The sequence below is a fragment of the Pituophis catenifer genome, unplaced genomic scaffold, assembly GCF_029215685.1.
Source record: "Pituophis catenifer annectens isolate HBS135680 unplaced genomic scaffold, rPitCat1.0.hap2 SCAF_13, whole genome shotgun sequence".
Taxonomy (NCBI): Eukaryota; Metazoa; Chordata; class Lepidosauria; order Squamata; family Colubridae; genus Pituophis; species Pituophis catenifer.
This window is the reverse complement of record NW_027256893.1, coordinates 21108226-21116571: the sequence shown is the minus strand read 5'-3', so window position 1 is coordinate 21116571 and position 8346 is coordinate 21108226.

The window sequence follows — 8346 nt, the reverse complement described above, 5'->3', positions numbered from 1 at the left end:
GAGGAGGAGTAATAGAAGAAGGAGAAGGAATAGGAGAAGGAGAAGAAGCAATAGAAGAAGAAGGATTGCTGGAGGAAGAGGAGGAGGAGGAGGAGGAGGAGGAGGAGGAGGAGGAGGAGGAGGAGGAGGAGGAGGAGGAGGAAATCAAATTTGTAGAAAGTGAAATCGTGAAATTGTAGTCTGATGTTTAACATGGTCAGACTCTGCGAGCATTAGAAAAGCCTGTGAGTACTTATGGGATATGGTGATAAAGAAATTACATACTTATTTGAGAGGAACATAAATAAAGATTAATAGGTTAATGAGTTATTTTCCTTTCATTACTACACCATTGTACTTTATTATAATTGCTTTGCACTCCTTTAATTAAATTTGAACTGAGGCCAACACAAGATAATTTGTTTTCCCTGTACTAAACAATGAGTATGCAGATTGGAAGTAGTGGAACCATAATCAGCCCTCTGTTTTGCAACACTTTTCTACTCGGAGTAGACATTATAATTGATAATTTGATTGTTGCAGCCCTCTGCACAATATATTTTAAAGTAGAATTAACATAATGGGAATTATGTCGTGTGCCTAATCTGGGCTGTTTATTGTGCCATGGAATGAAGGAATGACTTTCGGGTTGAATTGAACAAGAGATGTATCTTCCCATACCATTTGCATATTCGTATAAATAGGATGAAACCATGATTTATTTAATTACATTTGATTGAAGCAGCAATAAAGGGGCTGGGCTCATATAAGAACATTAAATTATAAATCATGACACTGGAAATACTCTGTCCAGTTCTGGTCACCATAGTATAAAAAAGATATTTTTTTCAAAAGACTGCAGAGAAGAGCTACGAAGATGATCAGGAGGGGTGGAGGCTAAACCATATGATGGACGGTTAAGAGAACTAGGTATCTTTAGTCTAACGAAGTGAAGACTTAGTAGAGACATGATAACATCTTCCAATACTTGAAGGCTCAGTGCTCTTCAACATCTTCATCAATGACTTGGACGAGGGGATAGATGGGGAACTCATCAAATTTGCAGGTGACACCAAACTGGCAGGAATAGCCAACATTCCAGAAGATAGGCTCAAGATACAGAAGTCTTGAACATTGGGCGCTATCTAATTGTTGTTGTTAATTTATTACTGGCGCTATTCCAAATTTTCAATTAAATCCCAATAGGAAGGAATTGGACCTTGTTCAAATTTGGCATTCTGGGGACGGGAAGATGGATATTCCCTCCCCCAAAGAGCTGCATATTTTGTCCTTTTGTTACAGTATATTAAGTTTATTAATTTATTATTTATTTATTAGTTTGATTTATAAGCCGCCCTTCTCCGGAGACTCAGGGCGGCTTACAATGCTTTTAAGCAATAGCCTTCATACTTTTGTATATACCTGCTTAGTAGGGCTTTTGGCCTCCCCTAAGCGGTGTTCTTTTTTATACAAAGTCAGCTTATTGCCCCCACAAACCGGGTCCTCATTTTACTTACCTCGGAAGGATGGAAGGCTGAGTCAACCTTGAGCCTGGTGAGAATTGAACTCGCAGCTAAATACTACGCAAGTTCAGAACTTGCACCACATAGCAAACATCCTGAGAATAAGCTTGTTTCACATGGAAAGAAAGAACACTTTCCAGAACTTGGAACACAGTTTTGGACACGGAATGACTAAAGCTAGTTTTAGTATTGGTTTTAATGAAAAAAAAAGAGTTAAAAAAAACCCCCTATCCTCCTTCATGGAACTCCATCAGGTCCATATGACATCATTTTCTTGGCACACAGAAAATGGGGATGAGGTTTTGGTTACCTTATTATGAATCAGACCTAGTTCAAACATCAAAGGTGTAATGGGGGCACCCAGCTAGCAGGGGTCGGGGTAGAAAGTTTGCTTAATTTAAGGAGGCTGCAGAGCACCCTGCATTCTTGAGAAAAGAGGAAATTAAGGGAAGCGCATCTCGATGTTGTAGAGGACACCAAAGGGAATTGGGAAGATAAATGTTACAAGGCTGGTTGAGCTACCGGGCAGTAAATAACAAAGCATTGTGACCTCGGGAGACCTAGAATATATATATAAAAGATGACAAGGTGAAGATGGAGAATGGAACAACTCCATGAGAGCAAATGCAATCTAAGATCATCCTGGTCTGTGGATGAGTGAAGAAAAACAAACATTTACGTTTGTCAATTATGAATTAAATTTATTAGAAATAAATGTATTACATCAAATTAATATAGATTAAATTTCTATTCCTAAAATTGAGCTGGTCTACTCTCTCTCTCTCTCTCTCTCACTCACTCACTCACACACACACACACACACACACACACACACCCTAAAAGGGGGTAAAAACTTAGGTGCGTCTTATACACTGAATGTAGCCCTGCCCACCCTTTGGCCTCTGCCTCCCAGCAATTTACCTCCTTGTAGCAAGCAGCAAAAAGAAACAGCCCATTTCAGCTTCAGCATAGCCTAATTAGCACAAGTTGATTGTCTGTTGGATCAGCCTCCCAACTCTCAGCTGATGCACAGCTGATCATCGGAAATACCGCTTCATCCGAACCGGTAGCATTTTTTTTACTGCCGGTTCGCCCAAACTGGTAGCTTTTATTACTACCGGTTCGCTCAAACTGGTCCGAACCAGTAACATTTCACCCCTGCTGTATATATTTAATTTATCAAATTTAGAAACTACCCATCTCCCACATAGAGGGAATCTGGGGGTTGTACAAATAACATTTAAAAAAAAATCTAAAATCAGAATAGAAAATTTTAAAATAGAGGCAAGGATTGTTAAAACTTAACGCTTAAAATTTAATTCAAAGGGACGGGGAGGGACTTCACGGTCCTAACTAACCCCACCGTTATTATATTAACATTGACACACAATCCATATCTCACTGAATTATAGGTTCCAACGAGTAATTTGCTTTGATTTCATTCACTTTCAATATTTTATTAATAGTCAAAAGAGGGGGGGGGAAATCAAAGTTTGTTTGTGACACGTCCTACGCAGCCAGAGAGCAAGATAAATAGCCAGTAACAGTCCATTACAGATCAACATCATTGTCCTTTGACACAACCCTACTTGGGAGTTAGCCTAATTGAACTCTACGGGGATTACGTCTGAGTCAACGGGCCTGGGACGGTCCTGCAATGAACCAAACAAATAATTAAACGGACAATATCATCATGACCAACCCTTACGCTGGATGGTTAGTATCAATTGACCCAATAAGGTTGGACAGAAGAGCAAATAACCCAGATGGATAATTATGCCTATCTCTATCTCTCTTACAGTCCTTTCCCCCTTCCCCCAAATCTCATTAGGAGAGTTGATCAAATTTAACCAACAGGAAAAGCATCAACAAGTCCAAAGCAAAGCTCAAAGCCCCCCCCCCAACACCAAACCCTAAAGTTGCTCTTGATGTATTCGTAGCTTTCCCTGCTGTGTGGATTTTGTAATGAACCCCCCCCCCCCAGTTCTAGCTCTGCCTAAACATCTTTGCTTTCATGCAAATTCCTCTGACCTCCCTCGTTCAATATTTAATATTTTGAATATCCTCCTCAAAATATCCATAAGAAAGAGGCAGAGTTGCTTGAGAATGGTTTTGCTTTTTTTAAAACAACTTGCTGTGTGGTGTGTGTGTGTGTGATGTGTTGTGCATTTATTACCAGGGAAGAGGTTTTCCCCCCTCCTTTCCTGAGGTTATAAGGTCAAGCTTTGCTGGATTAATTTTGCACAGTCCCTTTGTTGCAAACAACAAACAAGGTCATTTATTTTCATTTCCTTGTTCCTAATTGCACAGATCCCCTTTGGAGTATGAATTCACGAAACAGGTGGCGAAATGCTGAGAAGGTGGGGGCGAAGGGAAGATTTGAAACAGTTCCAGAAAACAGGGGTAGGTAGGCCCCATTCCAGTTACAGGTTTAAGTCTAAGCACAAAATACATCTGCTTTAAAAACGTAACACAACATCCTGGGTTGTGTGGTTCACGCAAGTTGCTGAAGGTCATAAAAATCTTTTCGTTGGTGGATGTCATTGATGGAAGGATCTTGCTAAGATTAGCCCACCCTCTGCAGAAATACATGTAGAAAGCCCACCAGTCTTATTTTATTTTCTAGTACGATTTTATAGATGTCTTCTAAATGTACATGTTAGACAAACCGCTCACCGAAGGAACAAACAATGCGATTCTCAGATGAAATTGGGACAAGTGAAGCTAATGTCAAATGTGGTCTCCCATCTCTTATAAAGGGTGACGTGAGCAGGGGTGGGCTTCAAATATTTTAGCAAGGGGTTCTCTGCCCGGTTGCTGGGTGGGGCATGGCCATGGTGGGTGTGGCCTAGTCGGCCTCCTGCACCACGGGGGGGAAGGGGGGGTGGCGTTTTTGCCCTCCCCAGGCTCCAGAGACTTTCCTTGAGCCTCCGGGAGGGTAAAAATGGCCTTCCCAGGCTCCAGAGGCTCTCTGGAGGCTGGAAACAGTCAATGGACTTCACATTTCATCATGCAAAGCTGCTTCTCCATTTGAGATCTCTCATGGTCCCTCAAATGAATGGATCACAGGGCAAGTCAAAAGTTCTCAACTGAGGAACAAATGACCCAGCTCCATTTACTATGTTTTGGACACATGGCACAAAAACCCAGGTTCCTTGAAAGGTCAATAATGTTGGGAAAGATAGAAGAGAAGATGACCTACCAGCAGCAGCTGGGTGGACGGACTCATTTACAGTGGTGATGGGTACACCACTGAAAGACCTAAAGGGTGAGGCTTTGGGGTAGATTATGCTGGAGAACCTCTATCGGTGTGGTTGCTGAGAGAATGACGGACTTGATGGTACATGATTAACCACCTCAGCCCATTTACAGCTGAACTCAAAAAGGGGGTCTTTGCGCTTGGTTGTTTTCTTGAAGACGTTTCGTTACCCAGACTAAGTAACCTCATCAGGCCTAGTGCATCAATACTTCTAGGCTTTCTAGTTCTGGTTTTCTAGGGGAAAGAGCAGAGAAGGAGGAACTGCCAACTCCCTATCTTTAGAAGTCCAAAGGTTCAAACCACCATACGTCTCTTTTTCCTATCTGGGCATACCAGTGAACTGTGAACTAGTTCTTTGCCAGTGGGAAGGGCAGTTGGTATTTGTCCTGAAGGATCAAAATCTCAAAGGGTTGAATCTGCTCTTCTCATCCACCCCTTGCCTTTTTAAATATATGCATATAACAACACACAGTCTGTGTAGCGTTATTGTAACGATCCTGCCTGTTCTGACAAAGATACGATTTTCTTCTATACTATTATTAGGATCTCAACCAACCAACCAGGTTGTAATTAAAAAAATCTTCCATTTTTAATGTTCAGATCCAAACTATTGGAAAAATTGATGCATACAATACTTGAGGCTGCATAAAAATTTACTTGTAAGAATAGAATCAGAAATACTGTCCTACCTCATACTTGCTATTTCAATGCCAATCTCTTTGTCTATGGAGATTCTCAGTCATCCAGGTCATGGTTGTCCCAAAGGTGCTTTTTCAAGAGGCAACTGGACTTTGTTTTTTGTTTTTTTGGAAGACATTTCACTTCTCATCCATCAGAGCTGAAGAAGCTTCTTGGATGAGAAGCGAAACGTCTTCAAAGAAAAACCAGAAAGTCCAGTTGCCTCTTGAAAAAGCACCTTTGGGACTGCCAATCTCTTTCTTACACCCAACTATTAAGTGTTTGTTTTTCCACCTAATGACAATTCATAGATGTGAACAGGAATCTCCATGGGAGGGTTCCCAAAAAATCAAGATGGCAGCACAATCTGAGCCCAGCCCCTTTCTACATACATGTGATATGACTATGGTGCTGTATCTACCATTTCCTCTGGAGACAATGCTTGCTGTATGTTAGTTTCACTAAAGGCAAAGAGAGAAAGTTCAAAAGTTAAGCTTAAACGACAGAATCTGGTGTTTTACATGAACAGAACTCTACCATCTATGCATGTAGTTCCTAATCCCTCGTATGCTTCTGCAATTCCCCTACAGTTAACACTCCTCTGTCTTATGTCCCATATCTAATTTAGGCCTCAAGTGTTTTTCTTAACTATCTTTGAAGGAAAAGATTTTCAAGTGGTCTACTGTGGATGTTTCAAATCCTATTTGGATGCTAGAAAGAAAGAAGAATTGTAGTGTCACCACTAAACTGAGGCAGCCAGACATTAGTATGAATCAATAATCCATTACAAGCGGTGGAATAATGGCAATTTCTTTCTTTCTTTCAAGAAAATGAAGTGTTTGAAAGCACATCCTGGAACATTTTGCAAATGATGCTAGTGATAGAACTATAGTGGTGGAAGTTTGCTTAAATCCCAGGTCAGAGGCAGATTTTGCATATGAATAAGTATGAAAAAATAGATTAAAGTAGTTATGAAGGAAAATAATATAATAGCAGCTGAAAACTCCAAGTTCTAGTCCTGCCTTCTTAGGGGCAGAAGCATGCTGGGTGTGTCTCAGCCTTTGGAAGGAGGCCATGGCAAACTACTTCTGAAAACGTTGGCAAAATTGTAACAACTTGTTCAAGCGAGAACTGTTTTAAAGTCACAAAACAAACAAACAATAGGTTTTTCTATTGTAGGAACCCAGAGGTCAAGAGCATCATGATGTCGTAATTCTTTAACGCACTTTTCAGGTGCTTTCTGTTATCTGTGACAATGATGTCATCCTATCTGTGTTGTGGTGGCTTAAAATCCCTGTGCCAACCCAGGGCATTTTATTACTTTGTGTGTCACTGCATGAAGTAAACCTCAGAAGTGTGTTAATTTAGATATTAAACTACACTGGTGATGCCTGTCTTGGATATGCCAGCCAGTTCTCTTCAAAATACTGTTTTGGTGGACAGCAAAGCTGCCTGGGGAATTGAGGGAGTTGAAGTCCACCAAGGCTTAAAGTTGCCAAGGTTGGAGATCCCTGGACTAGAAGACCCTGTTGTTCCGCCAGGCCGGACTATCAACACAATAGTTTTAAATTGGGGTATTTAAATTTATTGGGGTTTTAAATTTGAGCCACTTTATTTAATTATTTTAAATTTTATATTGTTGTTTTGTCTTGTGTTTTTAAATAGGCTGTACACCGCCCTGAGTCCTTCGGGAGAAGGGCGGTATAGAAATAAAATTATTATTATTATTATTATTATTATTATTATTATTATTATTATTATAAGAAGACCTCCAAGGCCCCTTCCGACTATTTTATTCTATTGATTATTCTATTTTATTCTATTCTCCCCCACCACAAAACCGCGTCCACACGTCCAATTAGTCGCGCGTCGTCCAATTCCCCCCCTCCCACCTTCCTTCTTCCCGCCCAGCCTCGCCCAACCGGTCAACGGCCGGACCATCGCCCGAAAGTTTGCCCCTTCCCACGTGGCTCCCCGAAAAACTCGGGATAACCGAGCCGAGCCGTCCGGGGTTACGACGACGAGCGAGCGCGCCATGTTTCTGAGGCGAAATGGTCGCGGAGGGAAGGCGAAGCGGGGCCACCCACTCACCCACCGCCTCAATATTCCGGGGCTGCTCCCCACTTTCCCGCCTCAAATGTGGCCGCCTTCTCTCGGCCTTGCGGGGAGACCCTTCCCTTCCCCGGGGAAGAGGGGAGGCTATCAGGGACCCTCAAAGAACGCGAATCCCCCTCCCGCCTGGCCGGGGCTCTTGGGCCCCTTTGAGGGAAGAAAGCTTCGCTTCTCCTCAGAGAGTCCCAAGCCGGGGAGGGTGGGGGGGGTGAAGGGAGGGGGCTGCGCGCGCACCCCGCTCTTTCCCCCCCTCAGCGCCCCCCCTCCAATCGGCGTCCCACCCAAAGCTGATTTGCGGAGGTGGGGGGGGGGGAGGAGGAGTGGATGGAAGAGCCGCTGTTCCTCGGCTCCGGGCGCGTGGCTCCTTTGTGTGGCGCACCTGGAAGGCGACCCGGCTCCTTGTCTGCCATTGGGAAAAGGGAGGGAGAGAGAGAGAGGGGTGGGTGGGTGGGTGGAGCCGAGGGGAAGGGACGGGCGAGCGGAGGGGGTGAGGACGCGCGCCCCCCTCCTCTCCTTCGAGCCGCGGCGACAGCGGCTCCTCCTCCGTCTCGGTGGCTTTCCCCCCCTTTCCTCCCTCCCCCTAGAGCGTCCCTCACCTGTCCCTTCCGGCTCACCTGCCGCTCTCCCCCTCCCCCTCTCTATCATCCCGCCTCCTCCTCCTCCCTCAATCCCCCTCCCTCCCCGCAGAACCCGGCAACTTGCTCCGCGCTGCCTGCTCGGAGAGTGCAGGTCTCTCTCTTTCTCTCTGTGTGTGTGTGTGCTGCGCCCGCGCGCGCCTCTTTTTTTGTGGGTGTG